Source organism: Megalobrama amblycephala, unplaced genomic scaffold, assembly GCF_018812025.1.
Source record: "Megalobrama amblycephala isolate DHTTF-2021 unplaced genomic scaffold, ASM1881202v1 scaffold416, whole genome shotgun sequence".
In the NCBI taxonomy this organism is placed as follows: domain Eukaryota; kingdom Metazoa; phylum Chordata; class Actinopteri; order Cypriniformes; family Xenocyprididae; genus Megalobrama; species Megalobrama amblycephala.
Genome location: NW_025953365.1, coordinates 115,482 through 129,289, shown reverse-complemented (window position 1 = coordinate 129,289; position 13,808 = coordinate 115,482). Strand labels below are relative to the sequence as shown.

General features: G+C 38.6%; 1 long non-coding RNA gene across 1 annotated transcript; it reads right to left on the bottom strand.

The window, feature by feature from the left end:
* Positions 1–10,651: 10,651 nt before the first annotated feature.
* On the bottom strand, positions 10,652–12,152 carry LOC125261464. Its single transcript, XR_007183306.1, has 2 exons — positions 11,799–12,152; positions 10,652–10,775 (listed from the first exon to the last, which is right to left on the bottom strand). It is a non-coding gene; the product is annotated as an uncharacterized LOC125261464 (long non-coding RNA).
* Positions 12,153–13,808: the final 1,656 nt, after the last annotated feature.

The window sequence follows — 13,808 nt, the reverse complement described above, 5'->3', positions numbered from 1 at the left end:
CTCTACCGACTATGTTGTCCTGCTCTTGAAGACTGGCGAGTCTGGAAAATGGGATTGCAACAGATGGATCTTCAACAGGGAGCTGGAGTGACGTTGGACTAGCTACAGGCAAAGGACTAACTCCACCATCGCAGTGAGCACCTAGGGCAGCAGAAACTTCAGCAGCATGAAAGGATCTGGGACATGAGTCATTTATGTCATCCTGCAGCTCATTCTCAGTTTCACCTCCACTGGCAGCCTGCACATTCTGACAGTTGTTAGTGACACGAAAGGCATCTTGCACAGTACCGGTAACAACACCATTGACTTCATCCAAGAGAGAAACGTTTGGTTCTTTCAACAGACGATGGCTGACACAAGACTTAACAAAGGGCTCTCTGCTCAAAGCATCTGCAACAATGTTCTTTGTGCCTGGCACATACTTCAGGTCAAAGTCGTATGCAGCGAGCTTCGCCACCCATCGCTGTTCACAAGCGTCCAATCTGGGTTTGGTTAGAATATAGGTCAAAGGGTTATTATCAGACCATGCCGTGAAATGTCTCCCTTTTAGCCAGTGGCTAAACTTGTCACAAATGGCCCACTTTAAAGCCAGAAATTCGAGTCTGTGTGCTGGGTAGTTCATCTGAGACTTCGAGAGTGTTTTGCTTGCAAAAGCAACTGGGCGTGCAATTTTCTCATCAGGGGGTACCTGAAATAACACAGCTCCTATGCCATCAAATGAAGCATCAACAGAGAGAACGAAAGAATGACTGAAATCTGGGTGAGCGAGAGTCACACTGTGCAGAAGGTCTTGCTTTAAGATTTCGAAAGCATCTTGGCACTCACTAGTCCAATCATCAGGTGAAAGCTTCACAACACTGAGTTGCTTCCTCATACGACCACACTTCCTCTGAACTTTATTCTGTGACCGATCTGATAGGAGATTGAACAGAGGTTTCGCCTTAGCAGAACAGTCCTGAATGAAGTGCTGGTAGTATAAAATCATACCCAGGAAAGATCTGATCTTCTTTTGAGAAGGGGTTATACCATCAGCTTCCATGAGATCGACGGTCTGGATGTCATTGATGACCTTAACTTTTTCTGGGTCAGTCTGAACACCATGCTCAGTGACAACGTGTCCCAAGAACTTAACAGATCTTCTGAGGAACATGCACTTCTTTGGAGCCAACTTTAAGTTGTGTTTAGACAGGCGTGAGAAAACCAGCTCTAGTCTGTGAAGAGCTACCTGCTCGCTTGGAGCAAAAACCATCAAATCATCCAAGTAGCAAAGAAGGCTAGTAAAATTTTCATCACCGAAAATGGACATCATCATCCTCATAAAGGTTGCTGGACTGTTCGTCAAACCCTGAGGTAGACGATTGTATTCGTGAAGCCCGAAAGGAGAGGAAAAGGCGGTGTACTTCTTATGCTCTTCAAACAAGGGAACATTATAAAAGCCAGAAGTTAAATCCATGGTTGAAAAGAAAACATTGCCTCCCAGGGCTGCAAGTGCATCTGCTTGGTGCGGGAGTGGGTGGGCGTCCTTTACTGTCTTCGCATTCAGCCATCTAAAATCTGTACAAATACGAAGGTCGCCATTCTTTTTCCACACCAGAACTAATGGAGATGCATATTTACTCTGAGATTTTCTTATAATGCCCTTCGCTTCCATCTCATTCAAGACAGTATGCAGCTTTTCATAGTGGCAGGGGGCTACACGTCGATAAGGGAGTCGAAATGGCTTCTCGTCCACCAAATGAATTTTGTGGACAAAGTCGGTGGCTTCCCTACAGTCCATCTTTCCATGAGAAAAGGTTGACTCATACTTCTCAATGAGATTCAGAAGTCTATCCTTCCACTCATCTGAGACTTCACAAGCATCCAAATCCAGATCCTGCAGTCCTAACTTATTCAGCACGTTTGTTCTCTCATCACTGGACCGCACATGACTCGCTGGACTCACAGCACACTGAACATTACTTTTGAGGGACTCAGGAGTAGACAACTCTTCAACAGCTATACAAGTGAAAACATCCACAATCTTTGTGTTTTTCTTTAGAACGATTACTTTGTCCGTAGGGTTCACTATTTTGAACGGCACCCATCTACTGCCCCACATAGGTGTGATGACTCTCCCTATGATCACATTTCTGAGCCCAAGCAAGATGCTCATGGTGTGGTTCTAGAGTTATCTTCTCCTTCAACTTAGCTGTGCCTACCTTGTCGGGCATGTCTTCTCCCTTCCATCGTTCCACATTTGAAAGAAGAGACAGGAATTGGTGACATTCAATATTATCAGTGTTAGCCGGGCTTGACACTTGACAAGTCTCCAGTATCCATCAGTTTCCTTAATTTTTTGAATCAGCCACTTGATAGCATTGCTACCCAGGATCAAATCGTCGGTCTGACCTGGAACGACTAAAACTGGAACAACCATCTTGCAGGCATAAACTGAGAGTTCAAGTTCATACATCACTTTTGGAGTAACACGCTGTCCACCACAGCCAATTATGACAACATCGTTGGCAGGGAGCTTTTGTAAATCAGGCTTGTGCTGCAATAAGCGACGTTCAGCAGCTTCACTTAATGTGCATGCCATGGAGCCGCTGTCAACCATAGCTTTTAGTTGAAGGTCGCCCCATACTGTCGCAGGTGTGTAAAACAGACTATCAATTCTCTGTACTCTGTGCATGTTCTGAAAGATGACAGTTTTTCCTGCAGGCTCAACAGAATTAGAAAGACTATAAACTGAGGTAGGATCATTCATACAACACTGGTTTGGAGGATTATTTACATGATCTACACTGTCCTCCCTTGAGTGTAGATCTTCTAGTTTCCCAGCCCTTGAGAAGACGGAGACTTCACTCTCTCAGGACAAACAAAGCGTGAGTGATCAGGAGAGTGACACTGGAAGCATAACTTTTTATCACGACAATGCGTGAGGCCAGAATGATTAGGGCTCGAACAGATGCATGGCAGGTCATTAAGTCCTTTTATTCGAGGCAGACTTACGTTGGGCCTTAAGCGTCGACTTGGCTCTTTGCTGGTGGACTCCTTTAACCTGTTAACCAGCACTGGCACGCCGACGCACCAAAGCTTCTTTGTTTAAATTAGCTCAAATTTACTGTTAGATTTAATGTAATTACCTTGACAAACTATACATCATTAAAAAGATCTAAGACTCGAGCTTCAATTTTTAATCTTTATTTTACTCTCAACATCGTATAGTGACCGTTATTTGTTAATATGCGTCGGGAGTTATGAATATGAGAACCTTACCTAACGTTACCTTTTCATTGAAATATGAGCGTCAGCTTCATCCATTGAGAAAAAAACTCTGTACGATCATCATGAAAAAACTCCACAAAATAACATCCCTCGGGGCTTTTAGCTTAAAAGCATGCACATTTGGAGAAATATTGATGGACTGTCATACGTTTATGTCAATTTTCTATACAGAGGAGTAATTTTTATTAAATTTTTACCCAAAACACGCTGCTGTCGTCATATGAGCGCTGTATACACTGACTACTGTGTGTTCAAACCATACCAGTAGCCGGAGGGCGCTCTGTGCACCTTTAGTCCACAAATAACACACGATGAACAAGAGGCAGTCATGTGACATACACGGACCTAACAGAGGCTACCAGACATCGCTATAATCATTGATATAAACATACAGAACGTCACTTTTGAAAGTAATAAATACACGATTCTGACGATATGTGGTTTATCTGTGTTCTTCACGCCATGTCAGGTATTCATAATAGTAGATTATATTTATAATGCAATGCTAATCGAGATAGCTTTTCTCATTGTGCAGAATAGCCTAAAATGATATATTTTCTGTCTGATTTTTGATCCAAAGCCACATCACATCAAAGAAGGTTATTTAAAACAATCGACTAGTAAGTTTGGAGAAAAAACGTGGTTTTAATCTTATAAATTGTCGTGTTTTGATGGTGTGCTAAGCTAACATGCTAACAAGCCCAGAGATGCACCTGTTCTGAGCTATAATGTAAATAAATATTTTTTAATCATAAAGCTCACTTTTTTTCTCTCTTTTTTTCCAAGAAGGGCATTAGATACAGTTTGAAAGAAGGTGAAGTGAGAAGTTTGGTGAATGAAATGAGGGATTAAATCATCTTGAATAGAACATCAGTAATTATAATAGAGACAAAAGAAAAGAATAAGAGCCATAAGCTGGCTGGAGAGGTGTGAATGTGTTCAGGGGAGACTGAAACTGAATGGGGCTGTTAGCACCACAAACACAATATAGACAATACCCTTGAATAGATGACAATAAACATCAGTTAACATTTTAGAGTCCTTTCTAAATAAAGTCTCATGACATGGTCTTGAAAAACATGTAATAAAACTCAGAGTTTTAAACCTATCATCTTCAGATTTGAAATATAACATTGTCAGACATGTGGCTTTAGCTGCAGTGCATTTCTAGATTGCCACAAGGCCAACTTCACTTTTATTTTCATAAATATATTTCATAAATATAGCTGCAAGCAGCAATTCGGGGCCAAGCCCCAGTAGGGGCAGTAGCGCAATACGGAGCAGGAAGAGCAAAAACAGCAGAAATTGAATGTACATGCAAAACATCTGGTTCAGAAGGACAGGTGGAAATGAAAAGAAAATCAGTAGAAGTTCAGAGAACGAACACGGAATGAACTAAAATACTTGTATCTCATTGAAGAGGAATAAAGATTAGCACAATCCTTATTTGGATAAAAAAGGTATCAAAATGACTCATTACACACAATTGTATAAAGGAACCCCACACGAGATTCGAATCCACGACCTCCGGGTCCAAGGTCCATTTCTCATCTCATTGCACCACTGTGCAAGTGAATGTTTCCACACCTGCCGAAGTTTATTAGTTCATGTGAAAATGAACTCAAAATGAAGAATTCTTATAAAGCTGCACTTTAGATCATTCTGCAGCTCATCATGCTGTAGTGCAATACAGAGCAGGAAGAGGAAAAACAGCAGAAAATGAACAAACATGAAACAGCTGGTTCAGAATTACGGGCAAGAATGAACTCAGAATGTACATAAGCTTAGATGAAAATGAACACAGCATGAAACAAAAAGCATTTATTTCTAATCCAAGAGGCAGTAAAGGAATCAAAACACACTATTTTATAAAACCGCTCCACCTGGGATTCGAACCCACTAACTTCGGATACAGGGCTCTTCAGATAACTGGCTTTACACATTGAGCTACTTGAGGATGCACATTCAACAGACTGTGGAAGAAACCTTTTAGTCTAACAAAGAATTCACAAAAAAAGCATTACTTAGCATGCTAACCATATTAGCATGCTAAGCTAACTTAATGCTAATGAAGCTCATGGTTAACTTGATAACTGAAGAGCCACATTAAAGAGAATGACAACTGGTTAGCATGCTAAGCAATTAGCATGCTAAGCTAACTAGCATAAGACAACAAACACAAGCAAGGTCACATTCAGAGATGAATATCTTGGGAATGGTAGCGAATATCAAAAATCCATTCAGTCATTTCTGTGCGGCTCGGTCCAAAGATCACCTGAGCTGATTTTGGACAAAATTGGACAAAAATTGTAGGAGGAGTAGCGAAAAAACTGTTTTCCATTTATTTCAATATGGCGGACAGGTACATTTAAGGAAAATGACAAATGACACATCGTCGGAATCGGCATAAGCCAGGGAATAAAATGACATAAAGCATACACATTTTGGAAAGTGTTTTCAAAAGTTATAAGTGGTTTTGCAATAATCATTACATCTGTGGAACAGTAGGTGGCGCTGTGTTGAAACTTCTCAGGTACCTTCAGGACCTTCTAAAGGTCATACATACCAATTTGTGTGAAGATATGTCAAATTGTTTAAAAGTTATTGCAATTTATGACAAAATTCAAAATGGCGGACACGTGGTTCATCCGATGTTGACGAATTAAAATAAAGTGTTCAAAAGTTATTGGCCAAAATAGCCATTTTTCAGATCTCATGACCTGTAGGTGGCGCTGTTCCCAAATTTGGCATGGAACCTCAGATCATGGTCTTGATCAAGTGTACCAATTTTAGTTTTGATTGCTCAAAGTTTGGCCGAGATACAGCCTCTATAGCAATTTTGGGTCAACCTCGTTAACTTCGTGACATCATAACTTTTGAACAAAGATGAATAAAAAAAATCTGTTCAGTCATTTCTGTGCAGCTCAGACCAAAGATCACCTGATCAAAGTTTGGACAAAATTGGACAAATTTTGAAGGAGGACTAGCGAAAAAACGGAATACTGTACTTTTCAAAATGGCCGCTACTGTAATGGGCGGAGACTTAATGTAAGAATTTGAATAGAATCAGCATGAAGAGACGAATCAGATGTACTAAATTGTATTTTTCTAGAGCAAATGGTTCAAAAGTTATAAACTTTAGAATGTTGAATTTTTGAACTGGTGGTGGCGCTATAGAGTTGGTCCTAGAGACTCCAAAATTGGTCAGATTTCTAGACATGACCATCACTACAAGTGTGCCAAATTTCATCATTTTCTCATGTTCCGTTGATAGGGCTGCCATAGACTCCCATTCGGGAGGAAGAATAATAATAATAAAAGGGAAAACGTACAATTACAATAGGGGCTACAGCCCCTTCGGGGCTTGGCCCCTAATAATAATAAAAGGGAAAACGTACAATTACAATAGGGGCTACAGCCCCTTCGGGGCTTGGCCCCTAATAAAAGGGAAAACGTACAATTACAATAGGGGCTACAGCCCCTTTGGGGCTTGGCCCCTAATAAAAGGGAAAACGTACAATTACAATAGGGGCTACAGCCCCTTTGGGGCTTGGCCCCTAAAAATACATTTCTAATAACTTTTCAAAATTTCAAAGCTATTTTTAACTATTTTCCTCATTGTGACAATAATTAATTATGAGTTTACCATAAACTGCAAAGTGTCTGCTTTCAAATGAGACCTTACTTATGCTTTTAGTGCAAAGGGTTCATGAACTGTATCTGTTTTAGTTTGGGTATGTCATTTTTTGGGATTTTCCAAAAGCGGGGGTGCTGGCTAACAGGTTAAAAGGACTTTTTCCAACAGGCTCATGACTCGCTCTAATGCAGAAGCTTCCAAAGACTTAAGGCCTGTTCACACCGGGACGAATATCGCGCGCGATTTTCGCCGACGTTTAACGCCTCGTGACTAAACAACGGGCGCCAATGTGAGTGTGCACACCGACGCGAAAAACACGAGGCGTAAAAGCGTCATTTTTTTTTTTTTTTTTTTTTTTTTAACGTTTTTTTGAATTGACGCGCCGCGTTAAAAACTGGCCGACCAATGAGATTGGTGCTTTTGTTCACGTGCCTGGAGCTGCTGAAGTTACAGTAAAACACGACTTGGTGGCGCTCAAGCACAAAACAGTCTTGCCGAGCACACAAGACGACGAAGAGAAAGTAAGTATACGAGGAAGACCCCTACAAACTATCCCTGCGTCTCAAACAGCTCCCTAGCTTCCTAGGTCGTGTATCAGTATACCATTTAAATGAATGTGGCCGACTCTCTGATCAGTGCCCTGACTAGTGAACTAGGGAGCTGACTGAGACGCACGCTATGGGTGCTCAGCCAGTTCTTGGCCATACCAATAGATGTGTATTATTTCTGTATTTTTGCTGTTTTTTTTTCTTTTACATTCAAGAAATATAGTTGAGAATGTCTATTTCATAAATGTTTATTTGCACTACTGTTTCTGACTACCATCTCTCATATATATGACATTTAATATCTGCATTTTTATCTTCTTTAACTTTATTAATATCATAAATATGTTTATTTGCACTACCGTTAAGCACAAGCGCCACATACTGTCAGGGAGTGAATTTGCACGTTCACTCTGCGCATCGCCAGTGAAAATCGCTTGGGTGTGAACACAAAAAACGTCTCGAAAAACGCTGGCGATAAACACGTGCGATATTCGTCCCGGTGGCCTTTAGACTGCTGGACATCAGAAGTAGATGGAAGTGCTGCTGTCGACAGTTCCACTTCAGCTCTGTTCACAGGAATTCTAGTGGGCGCAGCATGACTCACTGCAGATACAAGACTGGTTTCGGAGTGATATTCATTCAAAATATCTTGAACTTCTCGCACAGACCATGCGTCCATTGTTTTAGATCGAAAAGTGATGGCAAGCTCTTTACGTGGGCAGTGTCTGATGAACATGCGGGTTACCTCTGTACCTGGACAGTCCAACACTTTACCCTGTTCTTTCAAATGTTCTGCGGCGATGTCTACTGCACGGTTTAACCTGAGCCAGTACTCATAGGCATCCTCATCTGGTCTGGGTAAGGTGGTATAGAAGTCAGCCAGCGGGAGAGGAGAGCAGGGAGCTGCCTCAAAGTGTTTCCTGAGAATACTGAAGATAGCATCAGGGTTATGCACAATGTCAATGTCACTGTTTCTTATGCCAAACTTGACCACATCTCTTGCTTTGCCTCTCAGATGGATCAAAATTTCCTCCGCTTGTTGCTCTTTTTTCAAATTATTACGTTTTATGTAATCTCTCATGACATCAATCCATTCACTTAAGTCAACAGTGTCAGAAACTTCACCTCTGAAGCTAGGCGGTTCTTTCACATTTCTGGAAATGGACAACTGGCTTTGTAGTAAGTCCAGCATTTGTGAAGCTGTACCATCTATCGTCACATTTTTGGAAGGACTACATACTGAAGTTGTGTTAACTGTATGTGTTGGGCTGAGTCTGGTGACTATGCTATCAGCAATTTGCTGACCGACTTGGCTGATTATGTCAGTCATTGCAGTGATTACATCAGGAGACTGTGCAATGGGGAATGGGGTAGATGAAAACACACCTTGTTGCTCTATTGAAGTATCTGATTCATGACTAGTGGATGGGCCCTCACAAACTAATGGATCTGAACTGGAAGCACGACTGTCTATGAGCACATGCGCTTCACTCTGAACATTGGGCACACTGAACTGTAATGACTTTGGTACTGTCAATAAACCCCATCCTCTACCTTTACTTCCACAGATTGAAGTGTTATATTCATCAAAACCACTCATAATGAATATCAGTACTCATAAACAATAAATGAAATAGAAGAGAAAAAAAATAATAATTCTAGAAATTGCGGTTGAAAAACTGTCCTTTGTAAATGTCTCTGAATCTCAAATACTCAGTCTCTCACTGGAAAAAAAGTGAATAAAGTTCCTCATGTCTTTTTTTTTTTTTTGTTAAATCAGTTTCTGTACAAGAATGTGTCCACCTGACTCCAGCGAAAACTTTAAGATGAACCCTCGGCCGCTTCAGATATCATCTTGATTGAAGAAACAACGAGTCACAGCACCAATGTGACTGTGTGTGTGTGTGTAGATGGAATAAATTCACATGGAGAACAGGTGGATGGTCACTCAGGGTTTCTTTACTGTATCTGCGACAAGAAGACTGGGAAAACAGCACCAAATGGCTTATCAGCATACAGCACATCAATGTCGCATTTAACGTCAGCAGGACGAGCTATGAGATTCTGATTATATACGTTTTTGCAAAGTGAAGTTTTTACAACTAGAAGTTGACAGACAAAATAAATAACCTTTTGTGTGGTTTATAATTCAAACTTGGGCTTGAAAATGATCCAAACGTATTTATTAAGACGGAGCAAACATTTATGCGACTTAGCAGCAGGACGAGCTATGAGATTCTGATTAAATAGCTCCGCCCCGCAATATCATGTGCACCAGAGCCATAGAGAGACAGAGTTGCGACAACGGAAGTTCAAAACGCTTGATCGTCACGTGATTCGTGTAGCCTTCAGATAGTTCCAGGAAGTGCTTCGGCGGCAATTCAAAAAGATAGGGTTAGAGAGACAGAACCATGATTTTTGGTAATTTGTAGTCAATAAATGCATCGGTTTACAATATTTATGTAATACACCGACATGTGAATGTAGCATGTGTTTGTAGTTACAGCAATGTTGTTTTTAAAAGATAAAAACCTGCTAATATTTGAGGATTAGTGTTGTCAACCAGCGTTGCCTGCCTTGTTAACATATTTCTGGCTAACATTACCTTGTTTAAAGATCGCGTTGCAGTTGTTTTGAAGTATTTTTATGTTTTTAAACTTGTATGTTAGTTAAGGGCAATCAAGTCATGTTCACTATGGTTTTACAGGGACAGGAGACCTGCAGGTGACAGCTTGTCTTAAAAAACCCATTGCAAATAAGTGAAATGTAAAATTTAATTAAGTGAAATTTAATTAATCTTAATGTTAACAATTCTTATGCACCCCATTCACTTATTATATATACATTCATACACAATATATTCAATTCTAAAATAAAACATTATACACACATTGACTTTTGCACTGATTTAGTGCAATGGATTTATACATTTATAATAAACTGCATGTCAAGCATTTCGTCTGTCCTTTCCTACATGTTCTTGTAGTCTCCCCGCTATGGTTTTCAGTGTTGCATGAGGATGATCCAGTCACTCAGAGAAACAGTATGAATGCATGGTTTCCCCACTGACACGGAAAGGAGAAAGTTATGTTCTAGTCAGCAGGAGCAATCTAAATAGAACTAAAGATTGTGCGCCAAGTTGTGTGTTAATCATATATAGGTGTATCTGCCTTTTTTCACAAAAACCAACACTGGGAACTTTTATGTTTATTAAAGGTTTATTAAAAATAAGGAGCAAGGAAAAGCTTGCAAAATCCAAGGAGCAGAGACTGGCGGTGACAGCATCATTGCATGGAGTCTTCAGGATCTGAATCCCCTTTGTGCTTGTATTGAAAGCAAGATAAAAGGAAACAAAATGGGAGAAATTAAATACAGTAGTAGTATATAATACACAGTTTTGGTATTTAGTATGATTTCCCATTTAGCCTAGTGTAAAATATATATATATATATATATATATATATATATATATATATATATATATATATATATATATATATATATATATATATTATTTTTATTTTTTTTTGCTGCTTTTAAGCAGTTTTTTTTTTATCTCACTTATAAACTTCCCTCTCCCCATCAATCCAAAAATAGACACATAATAGACAGACAACAGAATCACAATACATTCTCGAATATAAATTCTAAAATAAGGATTTTTTTTTCTTTATTACCAGGTGAAAAAAAATACTATAGTAATTTATAGTAAATACCATAGTGTTTTTGAACCATACTATAGTAAAGTACTTGAATTAATTTGTTGTGGTAATTCTATAGTTGCTGTGATAATAGAACAACTATAGTAATATAAACAAATTAAGTTACCCAATACTGTACTAAGTTTTCTACAACTTTAGGGTATATTATACTACAATAAAAAACTACAGTAAAACAGTACTGCAGTAAAAAACTAAAGTACACAACAGTATTTATTACAGTTTATCAGTTCACTATATTGCAGTATGCTGTAGCATTCATTAACAACGTGTTGTAAATACTATAATATAGTATACTACAATTTACTATAGTATGGTTCAAAAACACTATAGCCTACTATTTACTATAGTATTTTTTCACCTGGGTTGTACATTTAATATGGAATAAGGATATTCTCATTTTACCACTTTCACCCACCACAAGCCCCGAAGTTATATTTAACCCCGTTTAGAATCCTTTTTCTCTAATTACACAACGATGAATAAATTGTTTTAATCTATTATCTAATCTACTATCCCCTGGAACTATTTATTTAGTGAGCAATATCAGCTAGCATGCTTTAATACACAAGTTAATTTGATTCAGATGTACTGATACTATAAAATCTTATAATTTAAACGGCTTACCTTTTAAAAGTACATCACAAACGGTCTGTTCTGCTGTAACTCTACGGCGCGGCTGCTACTTCCGGGAACTATTGAGAGGCTCCACGAGCCGCCATTGCTGTAAAAAACCGTTCCATTGGAGTCTATGGAGTTGTCGCAACTCTCTCTCTCTATGGCTCTGATGTGCACTAACGCGAGTGACGTAACAGCCAATGGCGAGTTTCCCAATTTATGCTGAATTTAACTAACATTATTTTTAAACTCCGTTACACATAGTCAAGCATACAACACTTTATGAATTAATCTCATACAGAATACGGGCCGATTTGACCAGTTTTGGTGCTGCATACAAACATGCGCCATAAACCACCACACAAAAACTCAAGAAGGAGATATCAAGCCGAAATATGGCTCTCCGTTTGTTAAATAAAATAAAATAAAGTTTGTTAACTGGTAGACTACAACTCACCTCCCAGTAGCAGCACTTTTCTCCGGTTCTTTCAGGATCGCGTAGGCCATTAGATTAGCTGGTTGTCGTCGCCATCACGGTCAGTCTGCGATGTCACTTGATTGAACTGGTCAAAATCCCCAAGATTGAGCGATGTATTGCGCTTTCAGTGTTTTATTAAATAAATTATACATTGCGACATTATATTTCACCTGAGTGACTGAGCAAGGGGATTCAGACGACGACCGTGACGTCAGCAGCTCTGATTGGCTGAAGGCAGTGAGCAACAAAATCTGATTGGTCACAGACCAAGTTGAAGAGACAGTTGAATTCCGATAAGTTTAACCACTTGACATATTTTTTCGCATTACTTGTGCTGCTGGTGTGTTGTTTAATATAGATTTGTGTATACAATTGTAAAATGATTCTGCCAGTGTAAACTTTATAAACATTTACACATATTTGGAAATTGTATAGGCTACACTGCATATACTAAATTGGCTTGTAATGCATTCATACTGAAATAAATAGCACAAGTAATATAATGAATTCCAAGGATGAAGAAGTAAACTTAAAAAATATACTCAAATTTAACATTAGATACACTACAACTTCAGGATATTAAATAATGTATTTTTTAAATATAGCTACTTTCAGTGCATTGTTACAATGATCATTTTCAGCACACTGTTAAAATATACCTTAAATATATTTTTATAAAGTGCAAATAAATACACTTTTAAAAAATAAACTGAACTTACACTTCAAGTATATTTTTCTAAAATATATTTTTTAGAAAATATACTAAAGTACAATTATTTTAAAGTGTGTTAAAAGTTGCATTGTGAAAATATGATACTAATATACTTTTTATATATTTAATGATACCTAGTACATTGTTTGTTAGTATATTTGCAGTGTACTATAGAAAAAGGGAATATATTTAAAATATAATAAAGTATACTTTTTTTTTCACTAGGGAGGTAAATCGTATTGGTCATGATTTTGGCATAAAATTATTAAAGAATGAAAGGTAAACAACATGAAAATCATCACAATGGGGAGATGTAGAACAAGAATCTGGTGGAGTTTGCAGAAAACAATTTGATTTGATTTTTTTTTTTTTTTATGAATTTTTAAAATATTTCTACCGACACCAAGAGACCGCACCTTTTGCTTACCACGCAACCTCATGTTGACGCGCAATATATTTTTAAGCTTAGATGCCGTGACCGCGCATCTCTGAAGCGCAGATGGTGTGACCGCAGTCTTCCACTGCTCAGCAATTGTAAACACTGTACTGTAAAGACAGTAACGATGGCGTCAATTTTAAATATCAATCTGAGCACGAGATAGATGACGAAACATTGGAAGAACTAGTTATTCAACCCGAACCTCCACATCTCAAGGATGACTTCTCAGGACATTTCTCAAGTCATACACAACTCAGTTTAACATACAATAGATGTTGCAACTGTAATTCCTCTACATCAGCATTAACAAGTGTATGTCCATCATCAAACCGATGTATATATTTCTAATTTACTGTGGTGCACATGTGGGAATTATATTATTAACAGTAT